This window comes from Anabrus simplex, chromosome 5 (assembly GCF_040414725.1).
Source record: "Anabrus simplex isolate iqAnaSimp1 chromosome 5, ASM4041472v1, whole genome shotgun sequence".
NCBI lineage: Eukaryota > Metazoa > Arthropoda > Insecta > Orthoptera > Tettigoniidae > Anabrus > Anabrus simplex.
This window is the reverse complement of record NC_090269.1, coordinates 93,365,393-93,379,011: the sequence shown is the minus strand read 5'-3', so window position 1 is coordinate 93,379,011 and position 13,619 is coordinate 93,365,393. Positions and strand designations below refer to the sequence as shown.

At 39.0% G+C, this 13,619-nt stretch overlaps 1 protein-coding gene across 2 annotated transcripts in view; it reads left to right on the top strand.

Annotated features, from left to right (window-relative positions):
• The first annotated feature begins 4,486 nt into the window (after positions 1-4,486).
• Positions 4,487-13,619, top strand: part of LOC136873781 (activating transcription factor 7-interacting protein 1) — a 457,029-nt gene continuing 447,896 nt past the window's right edge. The window contains exon 1 of one of the 2 annotated variants that reach the window (XM_067147002.2): positions 4,487-4,541. The gene's annotated coding sequence lies outside the window, so the exon portion shown is untranslated. The remainder of the gene's footprint in view (positions 4,542-13,619) is intronic. The other variant, XM_067147001.2, reaches the window with a different exon arrangement.

The window sequence follows — 13,619 nt, the reverse complement described above, 5'->3', positions numbered from 1 at the left end:
TTGCTTTACGTCGCATCGACACAGATAGGTCGTATGGCAACGATGGGATAGGAAATGCCTAGGAATGGGAAGGAAGCGGCCGTGGCCTTAATTAAGGTACAGCCCAAGCATTTGCCTGGTGTGAAAATGGGAAACCACGGAAAACCATCTTCAGGGCTGCCGACAGTAGGGATCGAACCCACTATCTCCCGATTACTGGATACTGGCCGCACTTAAGTGACTGCAGCTATCGAGCTCGGTAATATACGTTTATGTGAAGCGCTGGTTTCGGCAAACGTGCCGTGGAATACGCCGTCCGAGATGTTCTTCGCATTCTTTGGACAAGAGAAAAAGAGGATGGCAGGTTTTTTTTTACTTCTTTTGAGTGATAGTGCGGCATATATGATCAAAGTTGGTGAAGTATTGAAGAGTTTCTACCCTAACATGCTGCATGTAACTTGCATAGCCGATGGCTTACACAGATTGGCTGAAGAGGTTAGAAATAATTTTCCATGAATAAACAGTATTGTTTCTTCTGTGAAAAAGGTGTTTCTTAAAGCTCCTAGCCGCATTTTCTCATTAAAGGAAATGTTGCCTCAAACTCCTCTTTCTCCCAAACCCATCATCACTCGTTGGGGGACATGGCTCAGTGCAGCCGTATACTATGCGAATCACTTTGAAGACATTAAAAATTTTACAAATTCTTTTGATGTCGATGATGCACTCTGCATAGCGAAGGCTAAAACAGTTCTCGCGAGCAAGAACGCTCTTTCACTTGCCTTCGTTAGGGCACAATTTGCTGATCTTCCTGCAGCTATTGAGCGTGTTGAGTCGGTATCGTTGCCGTTAAAAGATTCAATAGAAGTTGTGGACTCCATTTCGAAGGAGGAAATACCAGGACCAGTGGGTGAAGCCTATTCACTTAAGCTCACCAAAATTCTACAGTGGAACCCTGGATTTTCAACAATGAATAGTGTGTCTGCAATACTTCAGGGAGAAGAAATTACTGACGAGGTACCAGGGGGACCAAGAGCTATTGCTTCAATGAAGCTTGCTCCAATGACTTCTTGTGTGGAGCGTACATTTTCCTGCCATAAGAATATTTTGAGAGATAACAGAAAAAGTTTTACTCTGAAAAATCTGGAAATGAATTTAGTTGTACAATGTAACAGCCAGTGAAAACTGTGTTCTGTGCTTCTGAAAATGTTTCTTGATGCCTTGGAAGTGACAAAAATTTAACCTACATGAACCATTTATTATATTTGCGCATAAATATTCTTTGTTATTTTTAATTTCAGTTGGTATGACGTGTTTGAAACGCTTTCATTAAGCCATTCTGTCCCATATTTAGAGCATATTTTGAAATGAGTGGTACAGCTTTGTACTAGAAAGGCGTGAAGGTTACAATAAAGTATAAACAAGTTTGAAATGATCATTAAAAACTATTTCAGGAGGATAAAAAACTAAAAAAATATTTTAAGCTATTAAAGAAACTAAAACGTGGTTTTTAAGAACCTAAAAATCCGGCCCTAGTTATGACCCAAGACAGACTCTGTGAATTCAGCCTCTTCAGCATCGTATGTGTGGATATAATTGAAATCGTCAGTACCTTTGCATCCCAGAAAGTACGCTACATAGTCCAGTTCCTTTAGAATCAAATCTGAGTACGGAAAAGTTTTAAACAATTGAAGACCGAGCTCGATAGCTGCAGTCGCTGTAAGTGCGGCCGGTATCCAGTAATCGGGAGATAGTGGGTTCGAGCCCCACTGTCGGCAGCCCTGAAGATGGTTTTCCGTGGTTTCCCATTTTCACGCCAGGCAAATGCCGGGGCTGTACCTTAATTAAGGCCACGGCCGCTTCCTTCCAATTCCTAGGCCTTTCCTTTCCCATCGTCGCCATAAGACATATCTGTGTCACTGCGACGCAAAAAAAAAAAAAAAAAAAATGAAGACAGATGATAGAAACATGTTTATTTACGTTGTACTTCAATCCCCATAAAATATTAACAAGAATGAAATGCATTAATAAATTAATTAGTGTTGTGCTTTGTATACACAATGGATAGTCTTAAGTATCTGCTGTAGTGAAATGTAAAATATTTAATTTCCAAAATAAAATCTATTACTAAATTAGTTTCATACGCTTATAGTAAGTTCTTTGTATTTATTAAAAATATATCGATTGCATTAAAGTATGTGCTGTAGTTAAATGTATATGTGTGATTGATAGGTTCTATACAATTTTGTTTCCTGTAGGCGGGCCCGTGTCATAATAGTTACGCCTCTGTTCACCAGGGTTACTTGATTAAAGATCTGGAAAACGTCCAAAGAAAAGCCAGAACGATTTGTTCGTGAATTTCATACAAAACAGTAGTGTTACGAAATGTTGCAAACTTTCGGCTGGAAAGACTTGGAAGTAAGGAGATGAACAGCATGGCTAAGCGATTTGTTTCGAGCTGTCAATGGAAAGGTGGTGTGCAATAAGATTAGTTGACGAATAAGCTTGAGTTGAGTTTTTAAAAGTAGGAAAGATCATAATATGAAGATAAAGTTGGAATTCAAGAGGACAAATCGGACTGGAATAAGTTATCAAGGGGGATGTTTGATAAATTCCCAACTTCTTTGAAATCAGTTAAGAAAATACTAGGTAAACAAACGATAGGGTATCTGCGATGTGGGCGACGGCCCTAAATGCAGATCAGTGATGACTGATTGGCTGCGCGTTTCCTATGACTTTCCTTTCAGGGGATGGTGGGTTCGAAGCCCACGTTTGGCACCCTGTAAGCTTCGATGATGATGATAATTATAACAATAATAATGGTGCATGGCCTCTGGAGAGGCATGGTGCAGGTCTTTTTCTAGTAGATTGCCTGTGCTGGTGCGACGTTCCACTACAAGGGAAAAATGAAAGCTGCATTTTCACGCACAACAGAAGATGTGGTATACATTTGTTGTTGTTTGTTATTATTATCATTATTATTGTCCGGCTCCATGGCGGAATGGTTAACGTGCTGGCCTTTGGTCCAAGGGGTCCCGGATTCGATTCCCTGCGGGGTCGTGGAATTTTACTTTCATTAATTCCTATGGCTCGGGGGCTGGGAATTAGAAAGACCTGCAACAGGGCTCTCTGGAGGCCACATGTCATGATGATGATGATGATGATTATTATTATTAATAACAACAACATAATTAGGTATAATTACATTTATGAAACAGAAGTGATCAGTATTTATATTTGTCTTTCGTTTTCCACTGATAAAGATAACATGATTTCCTTTCTTCTTCTTCTTCTTCTTATTGCCGGCCCCGTGGTGTAGGGGTAGCGTGCCTGCCTCTTACGCGGAGGCCCCGGGTTCGATTCCCGGCCAGGTCAGGATTTTTTACCTGGACCTGAGGACTGGTTCGAGGTCCACTCAGCGTACGTGATTAGAATTGAGGAGCAACCTAACGGTGAGATAGCGGCCCCGGTCTAGAAAGCCAAGAATAACGGCCGAGAGGATTCGTCGTGCTGACCACGACACCTCGTAATCTGCAGGCCTTCGGGCTGAGCAGCTTGGTAGGCCAAGGCCCTTCAAGGGCTGTAGTGCCATGGAGTTTTTATTATTATTACCGTACTTTTAAAATACAGAATATGCGTAAATATATAGTTTTTAAACTAGGGCTTGTCCTTTACCTCGTTATTCCGTGGTAGCTTTTACTGAATAAAAGCATTTAGAAGAGGGAAAAATCAAAAATGTATTCGGACAGAGCCGTGTGGTCGCCCTGCTATTCTTTGTGTCTACTCGCTGAACCGGCTGTTGTTACGCCATTTGTCTTGAACTTCCGCGCTTGTATTGGATGCTTCCTGGTCAGGCTTACAGTAATTAAAAAAAAAAAATGCAATACTTTTGTGAAATCCTAAACGTGTTTTCAGATGTACAATTGATTATTTTATGATATCGTTTATACGGTTCCTCTAAAGATAATCGCATCTTTACCGCTTAGTCCAAAGAGTCTGAATACCTTACGAGCTATACTGGGAGAAGGCATTTTCTTTCAATATGGCGTACGGTCAGGTCTACCTTATTTGTATCGGTAACTTTGAATTAAAAAAAAAAAACATTAACTAGAAAGCGTTTTGTTTACTGTATATTTAGGTCGTTGTACGTATTTACATATTTATCGCCTGTATTACTCCAAACATATTGTCAGATAAACTTTTCACTGAGTAGAAATATTGATTTCTGGCTGTATCTGCAGAAATGCAAACCTTCCTCGCTTGACACATAGAATACGAGCGAGTACACACTATAAACATAAAATGAGTTTTATTTTGCAAATGAAGTTAAATTTTATTAAGCTTTTGTGCCCTCTGAGTATAAGGGGGTACAAGGAATTGGCTTGCATTTCATTACAGTAAACTTGGCATCAATGTTCTCAGTGCAAGCTAGTATTATTTTTACCTCTCCAGATGGCGCGGGATGTCAGACGACAGACTAGTTATTGGTGAAGTTCGCGCACGCGCACACTAGGAATGCAATTCTAAGTAGTTGTAAAACACTAGGTTGTGGTATGCTGCATTCGGTAAGTAAAATTGTGGCCATGTATTTGTGTTTTTATGCTACGAGTAGAAACTTGTAATTGTTAGTATCATTAATTAGACTGTGTAAAATGAAACAGCCACAGATATTTTGCTAATCTGGCATTCCGAGATATTGTTTATGTATGAATAATGTTATTTCATGCTATGTTATTAATGTGATCCAGTATTTTATACTGACTGTCAAGCTAGTTTTGTTTACATGTCCGCCAATAACACTGTGTTGATGTTATCTTATACTTACAAAACTTACTTGTGATGTTTTTTGGAAAGCCAGCATGATCGTACTAAGTACCAATCATGTTTCCGAAGTGTAGTCAGTGAAATCAAATTTAGTCAGAAAAAGGGTCACTGATCTTGTGCATCCAGGCGTGTACAAACGATCACTATGCCTGGTATTTTAACACGACTTGGTAGTGTGACTGGATCGCAGTTTGTTTTGTAAATATATCGATCCATAGCCTAAATCCGAATTCTAACGGGTGAGATGAATGGAGCTGTTTATACTGTCGTATTGTACTTATTAGGCGCTACATTAACAACTGAAATAGATGTCTTGTACCCGTCGTTGATGGGTAAGTTTTCGTAATGGCTACAGTAGTGCCATCTGGTGCAGATGAGTGACAGCAGAAGAAAGAGCACAATTCGGTTATAATGGCGGCTGACCTCCGGAGAGATCTGGTGCAGATCTTTCGAGTTGACGCCCTGTAAGCGACCTGCGCGTATGTGAGGAGGAGGCCCTACCTAAGATGAATTCTAATGCTGAAGATGACAGGAACTAAGCAATGACTAAACATCACCGGTTGGCTTGGGAATCAAACTTGGTACTCGTTGGAAAAAAAATAAAATTCCTGGATATGATTGTCCGTACAGCAAGAATGTTCGGGGCATGATGTTCGGAAATTGTCTTTTATATTTTTGTGTTGTATTACAGTTTCTAGATAAAATTAGTAATTTCGGAGATGTATGAAAGTTTGTGAAAATGTAATATTCGCAACATCTCCGTTATTATTCCTCTCACTGTAAAAAGAAAAAAAGCGTGAAGCCTAAAAGATTGGGAATTATCTTTTACACAACTTTTATTATATACAGTTTTCAAATGTAGCTAATATTAATGTGGAAAGTTGAAATTTCCTGTTGGCCTTTTTAATAGGATTACTACTGCTACGCCACAGTATACTGATCACATATTACCGTATATATCCTAGTGTACACCCGACTATCTCTGAACTTAATAATGGATTTTCGGGAAATTCTTTTAAGCTGTTTTGCGTGATGTAGACAGAGACAAACCTACTTTCGACCTTTTTTTATACATAATCCCAGATTAAAAAAGAACAACAAAGTATGAACTTATCGTCTAGTTATGACGCAAACATTTGCAGTGTACCGGAAACATAATTTTATTTACACAGATGATCCTGGATCAGTGTTTCGTAGTTAAGTGTGATGAATGTCTTAGCGTCCTTTTGGCGTGTTTTCATTCTGCATAATATTTTTACCATCTCCTTTCCTTTGGACAGTCATTTCAAAAATAATATGGCACTTTGAACTCGGTTCGTGCAATTTAAAAATATTCTAAGAAAATTCAATAGGATCGTCTTTTACCTTCCATTATGGCAGTGTTTTATACCTACAGTATTTTCAATCGGTGAGTGAAGTTTATCGAGCAAATTTGCGCGGCTTGAAGTACTGCTGGTTAGTGAAAGAGTTTGTAGTACTTGGTTCTTGGTATTTCTCTATTGGCTTTTCTCATGTCTGGGCAGTGTTTCCACCTGACGGGTATACGATGTACTACTAGCTCACTCGCCGATCTAGACTTGGACGCCATATTGACGAGAGTTCGTGCCTGGAAGGGGGAGAGGTTGAGGATACCTGGCCTATGTCTTTTTATAACCCTGTGGAGATTTACAGTCGAAATGTCATTCCATGCAGTTACCCTTTGAAACTAGATTATTGTGGAGTAAACTGCTGATGCTTAGAATGTTTTCGAAAGACTGGCCGCTTGAAGATTACGAAAAGTCCGTGGTGAAGGGTATTTTTTTTAAAAATCGTATAGATTACATATTAACTCCGAATATACGACAGAGTGAGCTACCTTTCCCACTCCTAGCCCTTTCCCATCCCGTCGTCACCATAAGACGATGTGTCGGTAAAAAGAAAAGATGTATCGTACTAAATTATTTCGTGAGTAGTCGGTTCTGTCAAATACTCTCACTGTTCTAGTTCGTAATATATCTTCTGGTATTCCTGTTTGAGGATTCAACCAGCCTCTGGGCTAATAACCTAACAGACAGACAACTAGCATTGATATCATCCAGGAGAGAACGACACTTCCGAAATCGAATTTTTAAACCTAATATTTTTAAGTGTAGCTATAGGCTTATTTGTATTGAACCTAAATCGTGTGCCACATTAGAAAAGAAACATATAAACAGTCGTAATAGTTTTGAGAATATTGACTAGATGCAATTGTACGAGTGAATACCATTCGCGTGAACCGTTTCCTGATAGTATTCCTGCGAGAACGTGCCATATCCCTGTGCAGTGTTGCCACTTTTACTGTGTTCACTAAACTGGATCTTCTGTAACCTTCCGCAGGAAATCATCACTGGTAATCACTGTCAGTTCCAACTTGTTTTTACTTTCTTCAGTAGAATTGAAGTAGTACACACCGAAGTACATAAATAGCTAGAGAGAAAAAAAAAAATAGTGTTCTTGTCCCGAGGTGGTGCTAGCTCTTTTCAGGCACACTTGCAACGCAGGTGAGCTACATGTACTTTTTTTTTTTTTTTAACAACTTACTAGCCCCCTTGCCAATCTTATATTTCTGGCAGCACTGGAAATTTAACCGTTATACTACGAAAGTGGACAGTTGTTAGAAAACAATGTGATCGCGTTACTGCAGTGAGTGGAGGTTGACATTGTGTGAATTATTTATTTATCGTATGGATTTTTGTACTGGGAGGTCCGAGGGCTTGTTCGGCTCGCCTGGTGCTGATTTTTCTATTTGACACCCATGGGCGACATGCGCGTCTGAATGTATATGCAGTATGATGGAAAGGAGGTAGGAGGCTGAAACACGGTGTCGGCAAATAGAGTGAAGGCTTAACGTATTCATTCAACGGACGAATCGCTATCAGAAGCGTACGCCCTCACTCCATATGAACAGTAGCGGCGATGGGGGATTAAATGTACGGGGGGGGGGGGGGATAGACAACAAACTACCCGGGTTTGTGGGATATAGTCGACGGGTTTTTTTAAAAATGCTATCGACCTATAGAGAGATTTTTTGCCCTTACTTGCACCATATGATATGAACCTGCGTGTAATTGGAATTGCGGAAGTGTAGAGTGTTGAATGTGAGGAAAGGAACGTTAAGGACGACACAAACACCCAGTTTACAATTAAAAACCCCTGACCCGGCCGGGAATCGAACCCGGGGCCGCTAAGTTTTTTTATGCTCTCTGAGCGAATTTCCACAGAGAGGTAAGGTAAAAGTTGAGAGTTTACCAAATTTAAGTTTATTTCGATATATTTGTTCCAGTACTACACAATAAAACTTAAACCAGAGGAACAGTATTATTATGTATTGCATTATATATTGTGGCGTGTGGTCTCCGAAGAGGCCTGGTGCAGGTGTTTCAATTGGACTCCGTATAGGCGACCTGCGCGTCAATGAGGATGGGGCCCTACCTGTGATGAATTCTAAATTACGCATTATTACAATTACATAGTAGTACGGCGTGATTATACAATGAAAATCATTTAGTATTTGACTACACACTAAGAAACTAACAGATACTAAAGAGAATGCCAGATTGACGAATGCGCGCGGCAAGCGGATGAATAATACGTCAGGGTCCATGACCTTGGCAAAATAAAAAAAATAAAAACTATATATATTATTTATACACCCCTGCTACCCTTCCTCACAGCCCGTGCAAAGTCTCCACTATAGTACGCGAACCTTTTCTTGATACCTGAGCTCCCTAGTGCTGAAGCGGAACTTGGTATCAAGAAAAGGTTCGCGTTCTATACTTGCTGTGGCGCTATGCAAATTGGTTATCCGGGACGAACGACATTTTGTGCGTATTTCTGCTAATAAGTTTCTTAATAATTAAAGAAAATAAAGGAAAGAATTAGCTGATAAGACAACAGGGCTTGTACAAATTGCTTCTTTTTTAAATAATTCCTAGTTTCAGCCGGCAAAAATGCGAATATGTTCTCCAAAAAGTGGGGGTGCGACGCCCCCCCCCCCCCCTAATCGCCGCTACTGCGTATGAACACTGGAAATTGCAATCCAGGCTTTTGGCACGCAATCTAGTGATTAGCTGCCAGCCAACATTCTGATGGTGAACTCTTTTCCACCAATGGGACTCAAACAACATAATTGGGAACATGCATAATTTTCAAAAATATTTTTTTTGAAAAGTACACCAATGAAATAGTACGTAAACGTATTACATTGTGGTATGTTGCCTTGTTTTCTACCATTAAAAAAATGTTTAATAGTGCCTTTCCGCAAGGCGAGTGAAACGGCCTCTGACGTAAGCGGCGCGCTGTGACGTCACGATCCAGTACCGCATGGAGCTCTACCAGCCGTTGTGCATCAGCCGTTGCTAAAAGCCGATTGTTTATTATTCATGATCGCGAGTAACTTCGAAATGACAGAAGAAAGGTTCGAAACAGCACAGTCAGACAATCTACCCTGTGTAGATGTCATCATTCTTGAAAAATGTGACTTTTGTGGCCGCAGAAATTCGCGGATAACAAGCAAGTTTGTAAGTGGCGTCTTTTATATACGTGCAATGTACTGTAACCCATAGTATTAGGATAACAACGAACCTGGATAGATATCACATCACTTTCAACATTTCCTTCTAGACTGATTCCTCTATTAAAGAATAACATTACATTTTCGGGCTTTCAGCATTAGTAAAGTAAGAAATCGGATTTCAGCACTAACATAAACATATAGGTAGCATTATAGTACTAGTCCGCTTCTGTGGTGTAGTGGTTAATGTGTGCCACTCCCGGAGGCCCGGTTTCGATTCCCGGCTCTGCCATGAAAGTTGAAAACAAATAGTACGAGGACTGGAACGGGGTCTACTCAGCCTCGGGAGGTCAACTGAGTAGAAGGGTTTCGAATCCCACCTCAGCCATCCTCGAAGTGGTTTTTCGTATTTTCCTACTTCTCCTCCAGGCACCTAAGGCCACGGCCGTTTCCTTCCCTCTTCCTTGTCTATCCCTTCCGATCCTCCCATCCTCCAACAAGGCCCCTGTTGAGCATAACAGGTGAGGCCGCCTGGGCGAGGTAATGGCCCTCCTCACCAGTTTCATCACCATACTCAAAGTCTCAACGTTTCAGGACACTGCCCTTGAAGTGGTAGAGGTGAAATCCCTCGCTGAGTCCGAGAGAAAACCAACCCTGAAGGATAAACTGATTAAGAAAGAAAGAAAGAAAGAAAGAAAGAAGGAAAGAAAGAAAGATCATAGTACTATAGGGCTATAATCTATCATTCCCAAAAAAATATATATTTATGGTTGGGACAACTGGCCTACCCACTTCCAGGGCCCATGAAAGAGAATTAAATATCTTTGTGGAGGGAAAAAGTTAAACATGATAAAGATAAATATGACTTCACAAGTCGGGCTGAGTGGTTCAGACTGTTGAGGTGCTGGCCTTCTGACCCCAACTTGGTTCAGTCCGGTGGTAGTTGAAGGTGCTCAAATACGTCAGCCTCGTGTCCAAGACGTAATTGAAGCATTTAAATAAAGCATTATACATTACAATTTAAAGTTTTACCACTAGAACAGCTGACATGGAAAAGTGATTTGAAAATTCAAACAAATTCATCTTACGTTAAAATATTAAAAATATATATATATATAAACTGTAAACTTTTCCAATATATCACCAGCATTTCTCCGGCTCGCCAAAATCCATTTCTTCCTAGTTTTAGCGTCTTTGGAACATTTATAAACAATTTGTTTGGTATGGTATGCGATGTGCTATTGCACATCGGAACTCTACACCATTTATAAGTTTTCTGCCTCACTGTCTGCGCAGGATTCATTTTAAGTCTAAAATATACCACTCAGATTATTATCCAATGTATAGACCTCGAATTTAACCATACTAGACACTAACGTAAAGTAGAAACACGCGAAGTGTATCCTGCTTCTCACAGCACACTGTGTTATTTCGTCTGCTAATTCAGTCAACCTGTACGATGACGTCAGACCAATGAGATCGCGTGCTTGCGTAACGTGACATTTTCGTAGATTTTTATCACGTTTGGAGTTATTATTTGTACATTCTGATCACATTTTTGAATTCTGCATGAAATTTTGAATCAGATTAGCATATTTTTAATTAAAACCCCGGATCATGCATGTTCCCTATTGTAAACATAAAACGATTATAACATTTGTTTTTGTATTTCAACCTCACACACAACAGAGGAAGTGATTTGAGTTTTATTCTTACATTAATAAATATATTATTACACCTATGAAACAGAAGTTATCAGTATTTAATTTTTGCATGTTTAGTTGTCATTTTAATGTGATTTGTCTTTTAGAAAACATGTGCTTGTTTTTCTGTTTCACACTAAATAAATTAATTATTATTATTCCGCCTGGTGTCCATGATTTTAAGACATCAGGTCTAGGCTATATGGTCTGACACCGTGGTTAGCCAGCTTAAGTCCTGTTTGTCGATAACCTTTTCAACATCAGAATATTGGCTGGCAGGGTAGGAGAGGTGGTGGTATACAGTTTTATTTCCAATCACTAGATTGCATACTAAAAGCCTGGATTCAATTCCAGACTTCTCGGCAACATTCATATGGAGTAAGGGCCTACACTGTTGATGGTGATTCATCTGTCAGATGGACACGTTAAACCCTGAGCAGACCCCTTGGTGCTATTCAACAGGAATAGGCTATGTGCTGGCTCTGGGTTTCACTCTCTCCCTTCCTTCTGTCATATATCATGCCATTCACTTCATCTCATTAACTCCTCTGATGAGGCTGACATCAGGAAAAGCATCCGGTCACAAAAACTCGCTACGAATATTCATCTCACTTCATACCTAACCATATAGAGAAACAGGACAAGGGTTGGACATACCTACATATATTATTATTCCTTCTTGATTCAGTATGCCCAATTAAGGAGTGGGTTTGAACTTATTTCGTAGAGTGTTTCTTCTTTTCTTCCCAATATCTCTTCATTAATTCTCTGAGTTCCTTTCTGCATTCTTCTGTCCATCCTGTATATTTTCTTTTAGGTTTCTGTGCAAATTTATGTTTGCTTACTAAATTTATATATTGTGTTCTGTCTTGGATGGTTTCCTTGGTAAAACCATTATTTTCAAGATCTTCGTTTATTTCCACAAACCAGTAGTTGTGGATTTTCAGGCACACTCCTAGGTTTAGAAAATACTTTGTCAGCCATTTGTTATATGGGATTCTGTAGAATTTCAATCACCTTTTTCTAATTGTATCTGTAGTTTTATTTCTGATACTTGATGAATTTCATGTGGTTTCTTTTTCATCCAATTTCCATTTTTGTATTTTGGTCAAAGGATTTTTCTGAGAATTTTCCTCTCTTGTTTTCTGATATTATTAGGGTTTTGGATGTATAAAGTACCTCTGGTGTGATGGCTGTGTTGAAAGGTTGTAATTCTTCATTTTCTTGATATAGATTTTTTGTTGTATCTGTTCCAGGTGATTTTATAAGCTCATTGCAGTTTAGAAGTTCTTTCTTTGTTTGCTTCCTGATTTATCCCTGCTGGTTGAAAATTTTCACCTAAGTTGGACTGGATTGTTTCTTGTCTGTTGTTGGAAAGGATTGCAAGATCATCTACAAAAGCTAATCTTTCAAGGTGAATTTTGTTTTTAAAAAAGTCTGCCAACATTTATCCCTTTAGTTTTGTTTCTTTTTAATCACAAACAACTTTTTCCTAAACTGTATTGAATAATAGTGGAGATAATCTATCTCCTATTCTTATTTTGAACAGTTCAGGAATTTCTCCCAGAAATTTATCTTTTGATATTGTCGTGGTTAGGGTTTGTTTCATCAATTCCCTTCTTTTCCTGTCAATTTGGAGTTCCTCTAGTGTGTTGAACAGTGTGTATGGAGTCGTACACCTTCTTGAAGTCAACAAAGGTGATTACTGTTCGTTTGGTTTTGCAAATTTGTAGGATGGTTTTTAGGTTTAGGATTTGTTCTGTGTAGAATTTTCCTTTCCAGAATCCTGACTGATAATCTCCAATTAGGTGGTCTGTTCCTTTTTCCTAATGTATTAAGTAGGGCTTTTGAGTATATTTTATACATGACTGAGAGGTGAGAAATTCTTCTGTGGTTATTAATATCTGATTTGTCTCCTTTCTTGTGAAGTGGGTGAATTAATGTACATTTCCAATCCTTGGGAATTTCCTCAGTATGCCCATGTCTTGTACAATTACATGAATACTTTTGTTCAGTTGAGCCTGTTTGTCTCCACCTGTTTTTAACATTTTGGCAATTATTCCTCTTCTCCTGGTGCTTTGTTGTGTTTTAGTTCTCTGTATATTTGTTTGACTTCTAATGTGGGATGTTCTGAGTCTGGTTTTGATGTAGGTTTTTCAAAGGTGAGTTGTTCTTTCAGGCATTCACAGTTTAAATAATCTTTGAAATAATTTTGCTACGAGCTTACAATTTCCCTTAGCCTATTATTTTTTTCCAGAGTACCATCTGGATGTTTAAAAACCAGGTGCCTAGTAATTTGATAATTCTTCTCTGAATGTGCTATAAAATTTCCTTGTATTGTTTTTCTTAAAATCTTGTTTGATTTCTGCCAGTCTGTTTTGATCATATTTTTGTTTTGGGGTCTGATGAATTTTGAGGTTTGTTTCATTTTTTGATGAATTCATGCCAATTTTGATCACTTTGATGGCAATTCCAATTTTTTCAGGCCCTAAATCTAAATTCTATGGCCTTGTTAGAGGTGTCATTCCATCATCTGTGTGAGCGTTTTCTGGAGGGTATGTTGATGTTTTGGGAAGCTTTCA